General features: G+C 40.9%; 2 pseudogenes; one reads left to right on the top strand and one right to left on the bottom strand.

Moving 5' to 3' along the window:
* Nucleotides 1-16,710: 16,710 nt before the first annotated feature.
* Nucleotides 16,711-17,704, top strand: LOC123039247 (uncharacterized; annotated as a pseudogene).
* Nucleotides 17,705-18,480: 776 nt separating this feature from the next.
* On the bottom strand, nt 18,481-20,020 carry LOC123041349 (uncharacterized; annotated as a pseudogene).
* Between the last annotated feature and the right edge of the window lie 3,177 nt (nt 20,021-23,197).

Here is a 23,197-nt window from a genome sequence, read left to right as displayed (position 1 = left end):
ATATAAAATTGTTGTAAACACGACATGAATACTTCATAAATTATAGATACGTTGGAGACGTATCAGCATCCAACTAGAGAATAATCGAGGTTGAAATGAGAATTTATACTATTGACTCTTTGCATAAAAGTAAATATTGAAAAGTAAAATATAGGCCCTTCGTAGAGGGAAGCAGAGGTTGCCATGCGCTTTTTATTTGGATGCCCAAGCTCTTAATGCAAAGGAATGTCACGTTATATTTCCCCTTATGATAGCAAACGTTATTATGCAGTAAGTCACTTTTATTACTTTGCCATCACAAGTTCGTACAACACTCAATTTTCCCTTACAATAAAAGATCAAACATATTTTGGAGCAATTTTTATTACTTTATGCACCGATGACAACTTACTTGAAGGATCTTATTCAATCCATAGGTAGGTATGGTGGACACTCATGCCAAGAAACTGGGTTCAAGGGTTTTTGTATGCACAACTAGTATCTCTACTTAGTACGGATTTTTGGCTAGCAAAAGATCCTAGGCAAACACCACATGTTGGAGTATCCATGACAATACAACTTCTATGCAAATATACCCAAACATAACTCATTACGTTGTCTTCCTTGTCCAAATTCAACTAATTTTCTCAAGTTTGAAAATTAATTAATGGGTATTCACAATCATAGAAGATGTCCAAGATAATATATTTGTATGTGAAAGTTCTTTCCTTATACTAATCATTCATGAATTGCTTGTATGACCAATATTGTGATTGTCAAGCTTCAAAAGATTTCACTTTCTAAACCCAATGTGAAGCTACTACTAGGCATGATATGAACATATAAGTTCAACTTCATGACATTCAATTCATTCAACAATTTACTCATAGGATATAAGTGAAGCACAAGAGTAAATGACAAGCTACTCCAAAAAGATATAAGTGAAGATCAAGCGAGTAGTTATGTAAATAGGTAGCTAATTGTGGACTCTCTCTTATTTAAAAAATTTCAGATCTAAGTATTTTATTAAAACAACAAGCAAAACAAAATAAAATGTCATTCCAAGAATAGCACAACTCATGTGAAGAAGCAAAAACTTAGGCTCAACTGATACTAACCGATGATTATTGAAGAAGAAAGGTGGGATGCCAACCGGGGCATCCCCAAGCTTAGATGCTTGAGACTTCTTGGAATATTACCATGGTATGCCTTGGGCATCCCCAAGCTTGAGCTTTTGTGTCACCTTAATTCCTTTTATATCACGGTTTCCCTAAATCTTAGAAACTTCATCCACACAAAACTCAACAAGAACTCGTGAGACAAGTTAGTATAAATCAATGCAATAACCTTATCATTCTCTACTGTAGAAAATCACTAAAATTATTATTCAACATTGCATACTAAATGCCTCTGCATATTTAATACTCCTATCCTAAAATAGAATCATTAAACAAGTAAACATATGCAAACAATGCAAACATAACAGCAATCTGTCTAAACAGAACAGTCTCTAAAGAGTGCAATATTCATCATACTTACCTAAATCCAAAAATTCTAAACAATTACCACACTGTATAAAATTTATTATAGCTTACTATGCAAAAGGTTTCAACATTTTATCACATTCTTACTTTTCTAGAGAATTTTTGCAACAGCAACAAACTTTTTGTTTTGAAACAGCCACAAGTAAACTCGCAAAATAAACATGGCAAAGGCTATACTTGACATTTTTATTGAAGTAAAATATGAAAAAGATTATTGTAGATAGCATCAAGAAAATCCTAACAAAATAAAATGACCCTCCAAGCAAAAAACATATCATGTGATTAATAAAAATATAGCCTCAAGTAAGGTTGCCGATAATGTTGGAGACGAAAGGGGATGCCTTCTGGGGCATCCCCAAGCTTAGTTGCGTGGATCTTAATTTAATATTACCTTGGGAGTGCCTTGGTCATCCCCAAGCTTAGGGTATTGTCAATTCTTATTCTCCTCATATCAACATCTCACCCAAAACTTGAAAACTTCAATCACACAAAACTTAACGGAACTTCGTGAGATAGGTACGTATGATAAAGAGCAAACCATTCACTTTGGTATTGTCAAAGACAAGATTCATAATTGTTCTCACACAATTCCTACTGTAGCCTATAATTTACACAATTTATATTGAGCAATATAAGCCATAGAAACTAGGAAACAAGCAAACTATGCATTGAAAACAGAATCTGTCAAAAATAGAACAGTCTGTAATGATCTGGAAAACAACCATACTTATGCTACTCCAAAAATTCTGAAAAAGTAGGACAACATAGGGAATTTGTATATCTATCACTTGTAAAAAATTTAGATCAAAAGAATGTGCCAGTGAAGTTGTAAAATTCCTGGACTGAGCCCAAAAGTTTCTGTTTTTGCATATATTGAAGTCAACTATCATCCTCACTACCCCAAAGGCTTTACTAGGCACTTTATTGAAACAAAAGAAATAAAACATAATTACTACAGTAGCATAATCATGTGAACACACAAAAACAGTAGGTAAAAGTGTTGGGTTGTCTCCCAACAAGTCCTTTTCTTTAATGCCTTTTAGCTAGGCATGATGAGTTCAATGATGCACACATGAAAAATAAGAATTGAAACACAAAGAGAGCATCATGAAGCATATGAGTAGCACATTTAAGCCTAACCCACTTCCTATGCATAGGGATTTTATGAGCAAATAAATTATGGGAGCAAGAACCAACTAGCATAGGAAGATAAAACAAGCATGACATCAAAACTTTCAACATAAAGAGAGGAAAGTTGATGTTATTCCAATACCAACAAGCATATGTTCCTCTCTCATAATAATTTTTCAGTAGCATTATGAATGAATCCAACAATATAGCTATCACACAAAGCTTTCTTTTCATGATCCACAAGCATAGAAATTTTATTACTCTCCACATAAGCAAATTTATTCTCATGAATAGTAGTGGGAGCAAACTCAACAAAATAACTATCATGTGATTGGAAATTAAAATCATGATGACAAGCTTCATGGTTATCATTATTCAAAATAGAATACATGTCATCACCATAATCATCATAGATATGAGGCATGCTTTCATCATAACAGATTTTCTCATCAAAACTTGGGGGACTAAAAATATCATCTTCATCAAACATAGCATCCCCAAGCTTATGGCTTTGCATATCATTAGCATCATGGGAATTCAAAGAATTCACACTAACAACATTGATATCATGCTCATCGTTCAAAGATTTTATACCAAACATTTTATTGAGTTCTTCTTCTATAAATTGAGCACAATTTTCATTTCCATCATTTTCACGAATGGCATTATAAAGATGAATAATATGATGCAACCTCAATTCCGCTTTTTTGTACTTTTCTTTTTGTAAACCAAACTAGTGATAAAACAAGAAACTAAAAGTTTCAATTGCAAGATCTAAATATATACCTTCAAGCACTCACCCGGCAACGGCTCCAGAAAAGAGCTTGATGTCTACAATGCAACTTTATTCTTGTACAAACGGTATCTCAACAATGCTAATCTAATTGCAATGCTTGAAAACAAGGCCTAGGGTCCGTACTTTCACTAGTGCAATATCTCAACAATGCTAATCTAATTGGATCATATAACCATCTCTCAACATGCGATGAAGAATCACTTCAAAGTTCTTATCTAGCGGAGAACATAAGAAGAAATTGTTTGTAGCTATTCTTTCCGATCGATCTATCCAAGAGTTCATACTAAAATAACACAAAGTTATTCTTTCCGATCGATCTATCAAGAGTTCGTACTAAAATAACATCAAGTTATTATTTCCGATCTATCTATCAAGAGTTCGCACTAAAATAACACCAAACCAAATTCAGATTCATAATACTCAATCCAACACAAAGAACCTAAAAGAGTGCCCCAAGATTTCTATCGGGGAAACAAAAGACGAGAACGTGCATGAACCCCTATGCATAGATTACCCCAATGTCACCTCGAGAATCCGCGAGTTGAGTGCCAAAACATATCTCAAGTGAATCAATATAATACCCCATTGTCACCACGGGTATTCATATGCAAGACATATATCTGGTGGTCTCAAATCCATAAAAGTATTCAATCCGATAAAACAAAATCTCAAAGGGAAACTCAATTCATCACAACAAGATAGAGAGGGGAAAACACCATATGATCCATCTATATTAACAAAGCCCGCGATACATCAAGATCGTGACATCTCAAGAACAAGAGAGAGAGAGAGAGAGAGAGAGAGAGATGAAACACATAGCTATTGGTACAAACCCTCAGCCCCGAGGGTGGACTACTCCCTCCTCATCATGGTGGTCACTGGGATGATGAAGATGGCCACCAGTGATGATCTCCCCCTCTGGAGGAGTGCCAGAACGGTGTCTAGATTGGTTTTTCATGGCTACAGAGGCTTGCGGTGGCGGAACTTCTGATCTAGGGTATTTCTGGGGGTTTTGGTATTTATAGGATTTTTCAAAGTTGGAATCACGCGAAGATGGGCCACGAGGTGAGCACAACCCACCGGGGCGCGCTTGGGCCCCCTGGTGCACCCCGGTGTCTTGTGCCCTACTCCTTCACCTTCTGGTCCTTCCACAAAGCTTTGGGGGTCTCTTTTGTTCCAAAAAATCGTCAAAAAGTTTCAACTCATTTGGAGAACTTTCATTTTTGCACAAAAAACAACACCGCGGTAGTTCTACTAAAAGCAGCATTAGTCTGGGTTAGTTCCATGCAAATCATACTAAAACCTTATAAAATTGTTGTAAACATGGCATGAATACTTCATAAATTATAGATACATTGGAGACGTATCAGCCCTCACCTCACTTATGACCCGCTTTTGTGCGGGAGAGGATAGTTGGCTGGCTCGTAGTACTCACAACGGTGAGGCAGGTACCTCGGAAGCTCGCGACACCAATGGTAAGCCTCAGCGCAAGCATAAAAATGGCGGGAGCGATACCGAGGAAGCTGCAGTAAATGCAAGGTTTAGCGGACCTAGATTCAGATAGAAGAAGAAACCCTTTAAAAGGGAACAAAGATGTACCCAACTAGCTGGACAAGATCCTCGACTGGCCATGCCAAATCCATGCACCTCGGATAAGCCAGCAAATGACACCAACCGGAACTGCTAGGTCTTGAAGCAGGCCAAGAAGATGGCATCGAAGGGCCAACGTAAAGCCAAACCTCGCAGGGAAGACGAGGAAGAACCTCGGCTGCCCAATAATGGAGGCCAAAAGCAGTTTCCTCATGAGGTGAAAGACATGAACATGATTTATGCCAACCACATTCCCAAAGAGGAGAGGCAACGAGCACTTCAGGACATTTATGCCCTAGAGCCAGTTGCCCAAAATTTAAACCCATGGTCAGCTTACCCGATCACATTCGATATACATGATCATCCGACTAGCATTAGGCATGGCAGGTCAGCTGCTTTGGTCCTGGATCCGATCATTGACGAATTCCATATGACGCACGTCCTCATGAATAGAGACAGCAACCTCAATTTAATTTACGTGGATACGATCAGAAGGATGGGCATAGACTCATCCCGGATCAAGCCCAGCACCACCACTATTAAAGGTGCCATACCTAGTGTCTTAGCCTACTACACGGGAACAATAGTACTGGACGTAGTATCCGGGTCACCCGAGAACTTCCGGAGCGAAGAGTTAATCTTCGATATAGTCTGCTTTTGAAGTGGGTACCATGTGCTGCTCGGGCGCACCATATTTGCACACTTCAATGCAGTCCCGCATTATGCTTACTTAAAGCTAAAAATGATGAGACCAAACGGTGTTATTACAGCCAATGGCAATTACGAATGCTCCCTCCGAACAGAGGAGCAGCCCGTGGCTTTTGCAGCTGAGGTATAGGCAACCGAGGAGGTGGCCCATGCAGCCAAACACATGCCCAGCTTAGTTTTTATATGCATCAGTTTTGAACCTAGATATTTGGTCAATAGTTGGGTTGCCAGGCTCCTCTGCTTGACCCTTACGTTTCCAATCAATTTGGCTAAGGGTGTAAAGGGAGAACCACTACAATTGCACCACCAGCTCGAATGGCAAAGCGCCTCAGTGGAGAAAGCCGAAAACTATCTGTCTAGGTAAGTGTAAACTGGTCGGCCACCTAATGGCAGCGTCAAGCAATTTGTCATTCAAAATAACTCGTGTTAAATGAAGGGCTCTTTATCACATCGGCCAAAGTGGTTGGTGGCACAAACCTCGGCTGCATAGCCGACCACTTCATACACAAGGGGCTCATCATTAGCCCTCACAGTCAAGCTCATACGACTAAGTGAAAGTTATAATTATAGTCTGATTGCCTCGTTTCTATGTGCATGGATCGCCTTCGGGAACCAAGACATCGGCTAAGGGTCACGATTGCCTAAGGAACACCCTCTGTATACTGCACAGAGGGGTCGAAGCAGACGACTGCCACTTTTAGCTTAACACGATCACATAGGAGTCAAAGAATAAAACAACACAATCATATGATGGAATATAAAGCCGCATTCATTTAAAACAAAAGGAAGTTTTTTACATCCAACTACACTTCAGCATTCCAAAGTACTACCTAAAAATACAAAGTGTCCTTGGGACACTTGGCCTCGATGATCCGGGCCCCTCCTACCACCTCGGCGAGGAACTACTCCGCGGTCTAGTCCTTCCCTTCAGGGGGCCCCGCAGTTACGACCGCTGCTTCAACACGCTGATGGTGCATCTTCATGCAGGTATGCGCCCTTCGAGCACCCTCCAAGCACGCGAAACGCTTCCAGCAAGCCACTAGGGGTATGGACTCTTGCAGCCGAGCCAGGAGCCCGAAGAAGCTGGTCGGTAGTGCCTCCATGGGCCATAGGTTGATGAAGAGGTCCTCAAGCGCCGGCTTTGCCATGTGGAGAAGCTCCATCAGCTTCTTCATTCGATGATTCAGCAGCTCCAGACGTGATGACACCTAGAATTGTTGCTAGAATGCCTTCTCCGTGTCGTGGCCCTCCAGTGCACTAAAATGGTGGTTGACGTCCAATGCGCTCTTCGGGAGATCCGTGAAGGCCTCCGTAGATTTCCACAGCTGGGTGAGCTCGACGAACCCCATGCTGCAAAAACTCATTGAAGTAAAAACGGCATACCCGTAGCAATCTTCCGCACTTGTTGGAGCACTTTGCGGTCAGCTCGGGCCTAGGTCTAGCCATCGGCGTGCACCAGGCGTAGCTTCTTGAGCTCAGCGTTCGCCCCTTTCTCCTTGTTTTATAGGGCCTCGTGATCCTAGTACATGCCCTTCAGGGTCTCCTCCACCTCCAAGAGACCCGCGCCTGGTCCTTACCCCTAGCCACCTTTTCAGTGGCTTGGTCCTTCCCAGCCTTGGTGGCTGCAACCTTCTGTTGCTTAGCCTCCTACCGAGCTTTTGCCAGCTCGGCCTTGAGTGCCTCAAGCTCTGTCGCAACATATACCTAGAGAAACAACTCGGCGTTAGATTACAAATTTATGCGTGTTTTCAGGGTAAATTTGACAAATATGGAAACCATTTGCGCTCGCCTTGAGACGGCTCGATCTGCTTCTGCATCAGATCAAGGTCCTCCTCGGACCTCTTGAGCTTTCGGTTCATCTCTGCAATCTTCTCGAAGGCGGAGCCCGGAGCCGAGGTAGATACCTGCAAACACACACTCCTTAGTCCCATTCCCCGACGTCAATCCTCTGTACAAACCTTTTTGAAGGTAAACCAGAGTCTTGGGGGCTACCTACTAAACGCCTTCTAATCTCTGCTTCAACCCCAGAGCCAATTTCTTAAAACTAGCTTTGGGCTCGAGGGCTACTGGCTGGCTATGCTCTATAAATGCTATGCTATGATATAAGTCAAAATGCCTTTGGACAAAAGCATGGGTTTACAAATAATTCTAAGTGTGATGGTTACTCTTAATACAAATACAAACAAGCATACCTCGAAGCTCTCAACGAGGCTCTTGAATACCTTGTGCATCCCGGCCTCTGCGGACCGGAAGCCTCTAGCGCTGTGCCGATCAGCGCACAGTGCTCTCCCTTGATGGAGGAGCCCGCTAAGGCTACCTCCATCTCCTCGGTCCATCCCGTGGCATCCCCCCTCCCAAGGGCGAGAGGCAGGGGCGCTAGAACCTCTGAACCCAACACTAAGGTGTTGTGAATAAAGGTCTCTGACTGTGGCATTGGCGTCGGAGTTGGCCTCGGCTGGGCTGATGTCTAGCCCAACCCTTGCTTGGCAACCTTGGGGACCTCGTCCCCTTGACCCTGTTTGGCCGAGGTTTCAACCTTGGCCATGACTGTCGGCACCTCGTCCACGTGGTGTTAACCAGGGGGCCAAACCGGATGTTGCTTCCCCGAGCCCCTCGAGAGCTAGAGGGGAAGTAGTGGGCTTAGGCGTCCCACTGGCCGTCGGTAGCCCGCTTGATGTGTCCGCTGAGGCATACCTTCGATGGACTAGAGAAAATAGCCCATATAAGTCTTATCTTGATGAATGAAATTTTTGGAGACCAAATATGATTGCGATGACATACCTCTAGGGCGCCGGCTTCTCCCTCCCTAGCTCGAGGAGGTCATCGTTTGACTCATCGGAGAAGTTAACTTATTAATAAGGTAGTAACCTAAGATATAACCAATCGAAGTGAACAAACCAAATTAATTAATTGATGTTCGTATTAACTCCCCTTGAAAATGAATGCACCGATATATTATGAGCATGATCTCCAACCTTAAACACAATACATTCTAACATTGTAGTTTAGGAAAGCTATTATTGATTGTCTCCATTGTTGGGTTTATCCAAACAAGCACATATGCTTACAAATGATTTCAATGGAAAGGTATATGTTTTCCCGTATGAAGGATGAGACATTTGCCCGTGATACATCATCTCATTTAATATGCCTTGGTGAATTGTGTTAAGCTTCATGCACTAGCCAACACAACCAAAAGTCTGAACTAATGAAAAGGCTAGGCGATCCACATATACACTTCGACACCCCCTATCACATGTGATGTTGGATGTCAACACATGAATAGACTCAAAGGTACCTCTCAAGAGGCCTATGCATGGACACAAAGGGGGGCATGAGCAATTTTTTGATAAATTGCAAAAGCCTGGACTTGAAATTGAGACCTTAGGCTTTGATACCATATTAAGCTTCATGTACTAGCCAATGCAACCAAAAGTCTGAACTTATGGAAAGGGCTAGCTAGGCATTCAACATTTACACCATGTTAGGCTTCATGCACTTGCCAACGCAACCAAAAGTATGAACTGATGGAAAGGGTTGGGTAATCCACATATACACTTCAACAAATCAAATGGATATCCTTCAAAAACACTGATATCTCACCAAACTACAGAATCTCATATCACTTGTAAGTTCATTAGATTTTAAAATCCACATCCATGGCAATATGATAAGCTAGTCTGATAACCAAGCGATGCACTTATTGTAAATGGCAGAAGAAGCGATGGAATAATACTACTAAAATTAATTCTTATTTTTAATATAGAGCAAAGTTATTAGCTGACCTAGCATGTCGTTTAGTATTGGCAAAAGCGAGACCATGACAACATGTCCTTATGCCATTGTTGGCATCAAGTCTTGCGTTTATGAGGCTCGCCTAATCTTCTATTCCTCCATTGTTGGACTATATTGCAATAACTGGCCGCAACAAGTTAGCACACTCTAGGGCGGGGATACCATGGCATCATCTTGGCATTAACATAGCATCCATTGGATTTAAAGCAAACAAGAGGGTCATCATCGTAGTAAATTTTGCTAGGCAAGTGCCTAGATGGTTTGGATGACACAAACAAAATATAGATTTCATCAAGAGTAATAAGAACATTACTTAAGGCAAAGTGCCTTCTAAGATAAGGGTACCACACCTAATGTATCAAAGGGAAAATGGACCCTGGAGGGTGGGAGATACCATCAAGAAGTAGCCACAGTTGGATCTCTTTAATGCCACCACCATAGGAAGAAGTGAGGCATGTCACTTCAAGTCATCCTATTATTCTTGTTCTTCGAGGCCTGACCTTTCTTCTTCTCTCAACTCTTCTCAGACTCTCTAGTATTCTTCAACAATAATTCTTCAGCATTATCTTTGTGTCTTTGCCTCTATAGTGCCTTTTTGCCTTTCCTTCTCCATCCTCTACTACTTCCCCTCTCCACCTCTCCCCTTTGACCTTCTTGGGTTAATTTGGATTGCCATTGTGTACTTACTATATATCCTAATTTGTTTGCCATATGAAGAATATTGAATTCACTACCTTGTGGATACCATAAATCATGTGTATGTCCATCTAATCTTGCCTGTGTGGGTATCATACGATCACCATGACTCTGAAATGTACCTTCTTTGGCTTGGTGCATTCACCAAATGGTGATCTAAGTTTTCTAGTGGTGGTAGGCCAAAAATGGAAGCTGCCCAATGGTGAAAAGAGCAAAGCTTTAGACATCAACATTTGTTGGTTGGGGACTAATGTAGAACACTATGCAACATCCATATTTCTGTTATCATCGGTTTACCCATCCTTGTCACAATTGCTTGCATTTTGGTAGGATAAAAAACAATGGGCTGTATGGTCTCTCATGTTTTCTTATCGCCTCAAGGACAATTCCAGGTTCTTGTTGCATCTCAAAAACCTTCTTACCCCGCCCCTCGATTTTGATAACTAGCTTATGTTGACTTTTAATTTGTTGATAAATGACCATGCAAGTACATACCTTAAAGTCATAGCCAGTGGCTTTAATGAACCTGCTACACCCATCGCACAAGGAATGCAAGTATTTTGAGTAAAGGGGAGTAGAACTTTACAATCGGGTGCAATGATGAAGATATTCACAACAAAGTGGAGGAGGAGGGAGGGAGGGGGAGGGAGGGAGGGAGGGAGAGAGAGAGAGAGAGAGAGAGAGAGAGAGAGATGTGCCAAAAATGTCTTTCAAGTTGGCGCTCTTCAAAGATGGGTCGTGTTACTCGGTTGCAGTTGTGTAGCATCTTTGATCCTAGAAGAAGGGGATAGGATTCCCCTTCTTTGCACAGCAGAAGCCGGGGGACTCCCGGGAATTTCGTTGCAGTCAGTTGATTTGCTCCCTTGCTGCTCTACGTGTCATCTAGGTGCTCTACCGCCTCCTTCTTCAGTGTTGATATGTCTCCAACATATCTATATTTTTTTATTGTTCCACACTATTATAGTATCAATCTTGGATTTTTATTATGCAATTATATGTAATTTTTTGGGACTAACCTATTAACCTAGTGCTTAGTGCCAGTTGCTATTTTTGTTTCTTTCTAGCTTTTCATAAAATCAGTACCAAATGGAGTCCAAACGCTATGAAAGTTTTTGACAATTTTTTCTGGACCAGAAGGGACCCTAGAAGCTTCGGGAGAAGACCTAAAGTGCCACGAGGTAGTGACAAGCCTGCCAGGCGCGCCCAAGGGGGGGCCCCTAGGCTTGTGGGCCCCTCGTGGCTCCTCCTGACCTAATTCCAGCTCTATAAATTCCCAAATATTCCCAATACATCAGAGAGCCACCCCAAATACTTTTTCCGCTGCCGCAAGTTTCTTTGTGAACTTAATACACTAGATGCATGCTCGATAGCGGTTGATGAGTGGAGCAATAGTAGTAGATGTAGGCAGGAGTTGGTCTACTTGTCTCGGATGTGATGCCTATATACATGATCATTGCCTTGGATATCGTCATAACTATGCACTTTTCTATCAATTGCCCAACAGTAATTTGTTTACCCACCGTATGCTATGTTCAAGAAACAAGCCTTTAGTGAAAACTATGGCCCCTAGATATATTTTTATCATATATATTGAAATCCAAAAATACTTTGCTGCACATTGTTTTATTTTATGTTTTTGTTTATCTACCAATCGCTATGAGATTTGATCCTTGTAATTAACCACCAAGGGATTGACAACCCTTGTTTGTGTTGGGTGCAAGTATTTGTTATTTTGTGTGTAGGTGTTGTTCACGCGGTGTTGCATGGTTCCCCTACTAGATTGATAACCTTGGTTTTTAATTGAGCACATACTTATCTTTACTATATTGCATCATCCTCTCCTGTTTGAGGAAATCCCAACACAGCTCACAAGTAGTAGGCGTCTGTCCCTAGTAGTTTTCCAGCTCCTTTTGGTTCTGTGTGGATAGTGGTGGGTTTCTCACAAGGTATATTCTGAATCTATGTGGTAGCTCTAGGGCTACTTCACTCCGCGAGGCTGTCATCCTTCTAGCTCTCGGAAAGCAGCACTAAATCCCGACAGAGCAGCGCCTTCTGTTCTAAGGCGAGGAAGTAGGGTCCCCCTTTAGTGATAGAAATCTAAGGTGTTTTACTTCCTCCATTCCCAAGGTGCTACATGGAGCATAATTCCCCTATGATGGTCAGCTATGTCTTGCTTAGCTGCTCAGGCCATGATTTCTTCAGTGCCAAGCATGGAGTGCTTAGTCTTTTGCAAGTTGTGTTCTCTGTTTTTCCTTTTCATAGGTGCTTGTAATGGTTGTAATTGTGTTTGCTCTACATTAAACACCATTGTATCGACTTACCCATTGTATTTCTATGGTGTGTTGTATTTCCTAGCTGGTTTGATGGCTCTGTTAAATCAAAGCTAAGCTCATCTAGAGCATTTTTTTAAAAAATGTGCCAGAAAATAGGAACACAAACTAGTATCATTTTATCATGAATTTAAAGAAAAGTTACATCACATTGTTACAACATCATGTATCACATATGTATAAATTAAGGTATTGACATATTACCATATGTTTTATTTTGTGGTAACCTATACTATCCATATCCATACATGTATCAGTTCCCCCCTTAAATTGATTTGACTTGTATTAATTAGTGGAAAATAAACTATAATATCTAAAGCCTTACATATACTAACTACTTAATTAGTATATCCAATCATGTTTGTATGCTAATCCAAGAAAAAGGTTAAATATTAAATCTTAACTATAAGGTTAGTTATGTGACATATAATATAAGGCTAAGGCTGAAAAGAGTTAGCACCTATTCACTGGAAAAAAGAGGTTATCTTCTCTTGGATGGTTATGTCCACATGTATCTGAAGACCCAGCCCTTTTTTAAAGATTTTGCCTCATGTTCTATAGGACAAGGGGGCACAATACTGTGTTGGCAGGATAAATGGAGTGGTAGAAAGACATGAGTCTATTGTTTGCAGAGCTTGACCACTTACACTCTGCGCGGGATGGTCGAGAGGGGGACACTACAAGAAAAATGCTCGTTTATGACAAAAAATAGTGATGTCGGTTCAATTGGGCATAGATCCATGATCAAAATTCAGAAATTTGTCATAGAGACTCTAGGAGGGTGCAAATCCTATAACATTATGACCATTTGTTCCCATAAGGTCATCATTCTATTGCACAAATAGGTCATTAGGCTATGTATCAGTGTTTATGATATTACCCTAGGCATTCACAACCAAACTATTAGGTCATAATCATATGGGTGGAGGTGACTAGATGACACCTCAACAATTTTGCCCATGTGTCGCGTCTACGTGTCAATTTCACCCATGTGTCAACCATACTTATAGGTGGGACCCATGTATCATCCAAACACACTTTTTTAGTTGACCAATGGACCCATGTGTCATATGGACCTAGTATGCCTAGTGATCAGGGGACCCACTACCATGTGCATGCGAACATGCTAGACCCACATGTAGAACCCATTGTAACATGTGGGTGCCAATATATTATATTTTCATCTATAAGCGCTAGAGAGCATATTGTCTTACATCTATAGATTCAAAAAAATATTAGATAAATACTGAATGAATTCTATTTTTTTTAAGATTAACAATTTCCCATCATAAATTTCTATAAAATATAATAAAGGTGCCAAAATAAAAATACATGTGCCCATGGTAATTTCATAATTTATAGACCTTACTTAGATTTTGTATTAGAAAAAAACTAGTCAAGATGTATGTAGATGTTTGAATGTCCCAACAAATGTTTTGAATTATTTTATATTTATGGATACGAGATCTTTCACATAGTTTCTTAAAATGAATTCTATATTTAGAAACTTTATTTGAGATACAGGTAGTTCACATTTGAACTACATCCAATAAATAGATAAACTTCATCTAACACCTGAAATCAAATTTGGGTATAATAGTCGAAGACACGGGAATAAAGGGTTCATTTCACTTCAATAATAACATACGACAATGCAAAAATACCTAATTTTGACATGAACATTATAATGTATTGTGTGCATGTAGAAACCTTTTCCAGTTCAGCCACACCGCCACCTATGATAACACTTTTATGTTGGTTTTGCGTATTATCTCGAACTGACATGATACATTAATCTACTATATTCCACTTGACGTGATTGATTTTTTAATGTTGCTGACTTTTCTAACAATTCCAACTCGTAATTAAATAAAGTGTTTCCAACAACAACACTATATCAAAATTAAATAAAAATATGTATAAAACTGCACAGAACCTTATGGGCCCAATTTTTTCTAAACCCAAGATATAGCCGTACTTCAGCAGCCCAGTAAGGTCAACAGCTATAAAATCCCTCCCTTAGACAAACCTAACCCTATTTCCCAGCTCTGTCCGCTCCTCACTGCCGCTCTCTTTTTTTCCCGCCGCCAGCCTCCACCTATTCCTTCACCACCTACCAGATCAACGCCCTCCGCATTCCCTCTCGCTAGCGACCATGCCCTGTGCCCACCCCCTGTGCTTCTATTCGATTCGGATGCTCCTGATGTCGGCGCGTACGTCCGCGGTGTTGGTGGACATGGCAACCTCTCTGCGCTCTCTGGTCCTATTCGGTGCGGGAGGTCAGATCTCGATCTCCTCACCGTCGCTACTCATGGCCCGCTTCATGGTCAGGAATCCCCTTTCCTATCCCCTTAGCGTGCACGACACATATCATCCTCCCTGCCTCTGCCATGATGGACACCAACAACGCCGCCCCATCACTGTGTCGAAGAGGGGCGCCTTCACCATCTTCCTCTCCGATGGATCCTTCATCCAGGCCCACAGGTTCTTCCAGCCTGCCCTTCCCGGAGATAGCGTGCTATCTGTCTGCTCGAGAGATCTTAGATCATGTTAGGATCTTTTATTTTGTTTCGGTCTCATAGGAAGCCAAGGTAGCCACCATACCTGGAGAAAGTGGACTAGAGCAAGTTGCAGGTGATCTGGGTTGGCAAGATGGTTGTCCCCAAGAACCATGTGGATAGTAACTACAAGCTCGCCCCTAGATGGGTTGCTCTACAAGGTATTCCCCACGAGTTATTCATTGACCTATTCTTCTTGCCGCAACTCCTCGCAGTCAGTGCGGGAGGTCAGATCCCGATCTCCTCGCCGTCGCTACTCATGGCCTGCTTCATGGTCAGGAATCCCCTTTCCTATCCCCTTAGCGCGCACGACACACATCATCCTCCCTGCCTCTGCCATGATGGACACCAACAATGCCGCCCCATCACTGCGTCGAAGAGGGGCGCCTTCACCATCTTCCTCTCCGATGGATCCTTCATCCAGGCCCACAGGTTCTTCCAGCCTGCCCTTCCCGGAGATAGCGTGCTATCTGTCTGCTCGGGAGATCTTAGATCATGTTAGGATCTTTTATTTTGTTTCGGTCTCATAGGAAGCCGGGGTAGCCAACATACCTGGAGAAAGTGGACTAGAGCAAGTTGCAGGTGATCTGGGTTGGCAAGATGGTTGTCCCTAAGAACCATGTGGATAGTAACTACAAGCTCGGCCCTAGATGGGTTGCTCTACAAGGTATTCCCCATGAGTTATTCATTGACCTATTCTTCTTGCTGCAACTACCAGTTCTACCGGTTTAGGGCTTTAAGTCTTTCCTATGGTAATTTAGGGCATCTAGAAGACACAATTTGTGGCTTGAAATGATGGGCAGTTGTGGACAAATAAGATTATGGCAATGCTTGGATTTAATATTTAGTTGAGCATGTTAACTTGGGTAAATTGTGAGCTATATTTTAGTGTGTATCCATGCCTTGAGAGATTTTGTGAGTATGAAAAAAGAATATGGCTTCTATCTCATCGTGCATTTCTATATTATCCCGTGCAAACTGGCTACACAAGACCATAGTTAAACTCCTACTATTAATTTTCTGTATCATTAGCATGATGACAGCATGCCATATTTATGTTAAGTCTAGTTGGAAATCATCTATACTGTTGTGTAGATAACATATGATTCTGACAAAATATGGCCTTACCTAATTTCAGTTTTGTGACATGGTAGGAAATACATGTGGTGCACACATGTTGGTCTGGACTGGAATCAGATGAAGAAAAATAGGGGTCATGGAAGATTGCAAAGGGTCCAATAAGTGGGGCAAGTGCCCTCTCAGACACTGCAAGAATTGCATTCGTAACAGGTAACATAATCTCCTCTCTACTTTTTCGTAGAGCCTGTGGTAGGCAATCATGTTTGGGTTTGTTTGTTGATATTCTATTTGTTTAATAGGTACCCTTTGATTGTGGATGAGGTGTTGAAGAAGGGGGCCTGTAAATGCCCCAAATGTAGGAAGGAGTGCAACTGCAGTGTGGGCCGGTGAGCAATCTGAAGCTGATGCTTTCCATGGGGGATTTCATGTTTTTGTTCTTGTGATGGATCTCTTCATCTGATTTTTTTGGTAGAACTGGGAAAGGGGAGGTGCTGACGGGGAGAATGGTCTGTGATGCCAAAAGGCCAATGGTCAACCGGGCGTGAACTAAGAGAAATAATGCTCTCAAGGGTGAAATAGTCGTACCCAAGGGTATTCTCGTGACTTGTCTTGCAGGTATAGAGCTGTAATTTGAAGATGTCGGTGCTCCTATTAAATTTCTAGAGATCTGAAACTCATTTGGCGAGGTAATTATGGCAAGCAAATAGTAATATGTTTTATGTACCATTTTGTGTTGCATTGGGTCAATGATGCATCTAGTCCCCATTTCTAAATCTGGTTTGCTTTAGCTAGCTATGGTTAGTTACGTTGTGTGAGAATGTTGTTGAGCTAAATAATTATGTTGTTTTCTTATTGCTTCTATCTTGTTAATACAAAATAGATCATCGACTTGAGGGCATATTGTTTTTGATTTCTCAATTTATAATCTAATGAAAGTTTATTTTGTAGTTTATTTTATAATCTGGCACCAAACTTGGTATATGTTTCCCTAAATGAAATGTTTAACTGTTCTTAGCTGCCTGCTTGCTTTTAGAGACCTTATCTTCTGTATTATATATAGAATAATATACCAATTGATGTCAGCGCATCTACAAAATAAGGAAGGCGCAACCAGAAGAAACTCTCAAAGACTTAGCTCTATTTGAAGAGGTGTCTTCAGTTGTCACTGACCTTCACATAAAGTTGTTGTCTTTCATAGAAAATGGCAAAAGTATGTAAGTATACTCCAAACTACTATTACCTTGTTGTTTTTCCCATGCAGCCAATCACTCAGTAGATGAGGTTATTTTTTCTTAGCCCTTTCATGTATCCAAGACATGGAGATGAATGGATAAGAAAAGTTGGCAAGTACGTCACTTTGGTATTACATATAGAAGATTTCACCTTTCCCTGCTTAAGTCGGGGGGGGGGGGGCTATCAGGATATAAAAATTTGAACCCTTCTTGTAAGCTCGAGGTGTTGTATTTTCTGTGTGATGAGGCATTATCTTCTAAGTAAGTACATGCTATCATATTTTCTGGTGTATTTCACTTCACTACTATCATATTAATTATCTTGTTACTTTGTTTAGAAAGTTGAGGACCTGGATTGACATTAATGATAGAGTATGTGTGGCAAGATAAAAAAATCAAAGCTACAACCAGAAAAGTATTTATCTTGGGATGTTCCCTTTTTATGGTCAAGTCACTTGGTTGACATTAATGATCATAGGTTTTGTCTTGTTTCCTAGCAAAAGGAGCTAAAAGGAAGATATAATGACATGGCTAAAACAATGGAAGGAGGAGAAACTACTAGCAATGAGAAGCTAATAATATCCTTTCTCAAATAAAGGAAGCGCAGAAGAAGTCAAGCAGGTAGTACGGAATGGTCTGTGCAGTATGGCTTGATATATCTTCATTGCCTGCGTTCAATTTGTTTTTCTTGGTTCATTTGTTTAGTTCTAAGTCTGTTTGATATCTTTCACTTTTGAACGGTGTACTATAGACGATATGAAATAATGCAATAAACAAAAGTGAAAGATATCAAACAGACTTAGAACAAATAGATGAACCAAGCTAAAAAAATTGAACACAACAAATAAAGATATATCAAGCCATACTGCCATAGACCATCCTGTACTACCTACTTGACTTCTTCTGCTTCCTTTATTTGAGAAAGGATGTTATTAGCTTCCTCATTGCTAGCAGTTTCTCCTCCTTCCATTGTTTTAGCCATGTCATTATATCTTCCTTTTAGCTCCTTTTCCTATGACACAACACCAAACGTATGATCATTAATGTCAACCAAGTGACTTGAACACAAAAATGGAACTTCCCAAGATAAATACATTTCTAGTTGCAGCTTTGATTATTCTCTCGCCACACATTCTCTATCTTTAATGTCAATCTAGGTTCTCAACTTTCTGAACAAAGCAACAAGATAATTAATATGACAGTAGTGAAGAGAACTACTCCAGCAAATATGATACCCTATACTTACTCAGAAGATAATGCCTCATGACACACACAATTCAGCACCTCAAGCTTACGAGAAGGGTTCAAATTTTTATATCCCGATACCCCCTGATTTAAGCAGCGAAGGGTGAAATCTTCTATATGTAACATCAAAGTGATGTACTTGCCGAATTTTCTTATCCATTCATCTCCATGTCTTGGATACTCAAAGGGCTAAGAAAAAATAACCTCCTTTACCCAATTATTGATTACATGGGCAAAATAACAAGGATTTACATATCTTTGCAATTTTCTATGACGGACAACAATTTTACGTGAAGTCAGCAACAACTGAAGACACCCCTTCAAGTTGAGTTAAGATTTTGAGAGTTTGTTCTAGTTGCCCCTTCCTTATTTTGTCGATCTACTTACATCATTTGTTAAATTATTCTATTTATAATATAGAAGAAAAGGTCTCTAAAATCAAGCATGCAACTAAGAACAGTTAAACCTTTTCATTTATGGAAACGTATACCAAGTTTGGTACCAGATTATAAAATAAACTGTAAATAAACTTCCATTAGATTATAAACTGAGAAATCTTAAATAGTATGCCCCTCAAGTTGATGATCTATTTTGTGTTAACAAGACATAAGTAATAAGAAAATAACTTAATTTTTAGCTCGACAACATTCTTAGAGAACCTAACTAACCATAACTAGCTAAAGCAAACCAGATTTAGAAATGAGGAGTAGATGTGTCAATTATCCAGTGAAACACGAAATGGTAAGTAAAACATACTACTATTTGAATTCCATAATTACCTTGCCAAATGAGTGAAAAAACTCCAGAAATTGAATAGGAGCACCAACATCTCAAACTGCAGCTCTATCCTTGCAAGGCAAGTCACGAGAGTACCCCTTGGTACAACTATTTCATCCTTGAGAGCATCATTGTTCTCAGTTCGCACTAGGTTAACCTTCGGCCTCTTGGTAGCATGTACCATTCGCCCCGTTGGCGCCTCCCCTTTCCTAGTTCTGCAAAATAAAACCAGATAAAGTGATCCATTTACAAGAACGAAAATCTGAAATCCCCTATGTCAAGCATTAGCTTAAGATTGCTCATCGGCGCACACTGCAATTGCACTCCTTCCTATATTTGGGTCATTCTCAGGCATCCTTCTTCACCTTATCCGAAATCAAAGGGTATGTGTTACACAAAGAGAACATCAACAAACAAACCCAAATAGGATAGCCTACCACATGCTCTATGAAAAAGCAGATAGGAAATTATGTTACCTATTATGAATGCAATTTTGTACATTATCCGAGAGGGCACTTTCCCCTCTTATTAGAGACTTTGCAATCTTCCATGACCCCTCTTTTTCTCTGGCAGCACTGAGGAATAGAAAAACAAACAAAAAATGAAACAAGAGACCATTTCTCTTTTTATAGAAATAGTAGAACTGTATTACATAGTTTCTATAGATTTTTGTTTATATTACAAGCGGGAAAATAGAAGGAGATGAGAGCTAAGAAGCCCCTGAACCTCCATATAGAAAGGTTTGGAAATGTCTGTTGTTAGGCAAGAAATGCAGTTGATGCAGCTGGTCAGTATGTTGGGAGCTCCAATTTAGACAAAACTATTGCGACTAGGCTCTAGCGAAAAGACATCTGAAAATAAGTGCTCTCTGATCTCCATCCGAAAATAGAGTAGTAGTCATCAATGAAGAAACTCATGCGGTGCAGCATGTCTCTGGTATGAAAACTTCCTAGCAACAGAAGACAAATGAAAATCTTGTGTTTCTTTTGACAGGAAGATCATATATCACTAGCAGATGGTTTGTTGGGTATTTCAAAGAAAGTAGCAAGTCATGGGGAACTGAAGGACCTGAAGATCGCCATAACAACTCCAGGACACATCTATTGTTTGCTCATGACAGTGCCCTATTCTTCCAAGCAAACTGACAACAAGCTGAAGTTGTGAAGAATGTAACACATAAATTTGAGGGGTGCACTATATAGTTGTCAACTTCACAAAAATACTCGCTCTTGTTTAGTAGAGGATGGCAGGTGGAAAGACAAGAGGAGGTGAAATCTACACTAGGAAAGCTGCACATTTGAAGAGAAATAGCTAGGCAATATTCCAACCTATCAAAGAAAGATTCACTAAGCGGCTCTTAGATTGGAATAAAAATTAATGTCTATGGCAATGAAGGAGGTGTTGGTCCAATCAGTGGCGCGGGCTCTTCCAACATACACAATTAGTGTGTTTAAAGTTCCCTCAAGTTACCATAACGATTACTCCCTCCATAAAGAAATGTAAGAGTGTTTAGATCACTAAGTAGTGATCTAAATGATCTTATATTTCTTTATGGAGGGAGTACATGGAAATCATCAGGCAGTTTCGGTTGGGAGAAGATGCAGGAAAAATGATAGTGCAGTGGCATCGTGGGTAATGATTACTCTGTCCGTAAAGAGATATAAGAGTTCTTAGATCACTAAGTAGTGATCTAAACACTCTTATATTTCATTACGGAGGAAGTACGTGAAAACCATCAGGCAGTTTTGGTGGGGAGAAGATGCAGAAAAGGATATTGGATTGGGCATCATGGGACCATTTGATCAAACCGAAAATACATGGAGGCATGGGATTTAGAGACACAAAATGCTTCAACGAGGCTCTGTTACTGTGGCAGGCATGGAGGCTTATCGAGTAGGTAGAGCATTTATGTGCTCAATTTTTTTTTTAAAGTTGGGGTACTACCCAACTAGGAATGTCCTTGATACAGTTTTTACTGGTGAAGCATCCCAAGAATAGAGAGGAATTGAGTTCGGTTTGGAACTGCTTAAAAAGAGGGATTTGAAGAGTCAGTAATGGTAATTATATTTAAGTCTGGAGGGATAATTAGATTCCGAAGGGAACTTCACTGAAGATTCATGGTAGCAGGAGATGTTCAAGGATATGATGTCAACATGTGTGGTTTCTTGTTGTCGGATGGTGAATAGTGTAATGAACCTTTGATAAGGGATGTTTCATGGTCAGATGATGCTGAATTGATAGTGAAGGTTAAAGTACCAACAGGAGACCTTGAGGACAACCATGTGTGTCACTTTGAAAGCAGCGGTGTCACGCCCAATATGCGACCCTATCCAAAAGGAACTCGAAGGTCCCACCAAGGATAGACCCGCATATTGAAATGCTTTTGCAAGGTGGATATCATTACATCAACATTACATAATAGATGGGGATACATACATAAGGCATACAATGCCACACGAATATATCAATACAACTTACATAAGATCAACATCTGACTACGGATGAAACACAAACAGAAACTCGACGACATCCACCCTGCTAGCCCAGGCTGCCGACCTGGAACCTATCCTTGATCGAAGAAGAAGCAGAAGAAGAACTCAATGCAAACAAGCATTGCTCTCGCGTCATGATCATCGCATAACCTGTACCTGCAACTATTGTTGTAGTAATCTGTGAGCCACGAGAACTCAGCAATCCCATTACCATGGGTATCAAGACTAGCAAAGCTTAAAGGGAAAGGAAGGGGTAAAGTGGTGAGGCTGCAGCAGCGGCTAAGCATATATGGTGGCTAACATACGCAAATAAGAGTGAGAAGAGAGCAAAAGGAACGGTCGTGAACTAGTAATGATCAAGAAGTGATCCTGAACTCCTACTTACGTCAAACATAACCCAAAGACCGTGTTCACTTCCCGGACTCCGCCGAAAAGAGACCATCACGGCTACACACACGGTTGATGCGTTTTAATTCGCATCTGGTGTCAAGTTATCTACAACCGGACATTAACAAATTCTCATCTGCCTATAACCGCAGGCACGGCTTTCGAAAGATTATACCCTGTAGGGGTGTCCCAACTTAGCCCATGATAAGCTCTCGCGATCAACGAAGGATATACCTTCTCCCGGGAAGACCTGATCAGACTCGGAATCCCGGTTTACAAGACATTTCGACAATGGTAAAACAAGACCAGCAAAGCCGCCCGATGCGCTGACAATCCCGATAGGAGCTGCACATATCTTGTTCTCAGGGCAACACCGGATAGGTCAGCCTACGAGTAAAACCAGCCCTCGAGTTGCCCCGAGGTGGCCCCGCAGTCTGCCCGGTTCGGACCAACACTTAGACAAGCACTGGCCCGGGGGGGCTAAAATAAAGATGACCCTCGAGAGAGCGATTCCCAAGGGAAAAGGTAGGTGGTGGTGAGGCAAATGGTAAAACCAAGGTTGGGCCTTGCTGGAGGAGTTTTATTCAAAGCGAACTGTCAAGGGGGTCCCATAAATCACCCAACCGCGTAAGGAACGCAAAATCCGGGAACATAACACCGGTATGACGGAAACTAGGGCGGCAAGAGTGAAACAAACCACCAGGCATAAGGCCGAGTCTTCCACCCTTTACCAAGTATATAGATGCATTAATAATATAAGAGATATTGTGATATCCCAACCAAAATCCAGTCCACCATGGAGCAATCTTCAACTTCACCTGCAACTAACAACGCTATAAGAGGGGCTGAGCAAAGCG

The sequence above is a fragment of the Triticum aestivum genome, chromosome 2B, assembly GCF_018294505.1.
Source record: "Triticum aestivum cultivar Chinese Spring chromosome 2B, IWGSC CS RefSeq v2.1, whole genome shotgun sequence".
Taxonomy (NCBI): domain Eukaryota; kingdom Viridiplantae; phylum Streptophyta; class Magnoliopsida; order Poales; family Poaceae; genus Triticum; species Triticum aestivum.
This window is presented reverse-complemented; position numbering and strand designations above follow the sequence as displayed.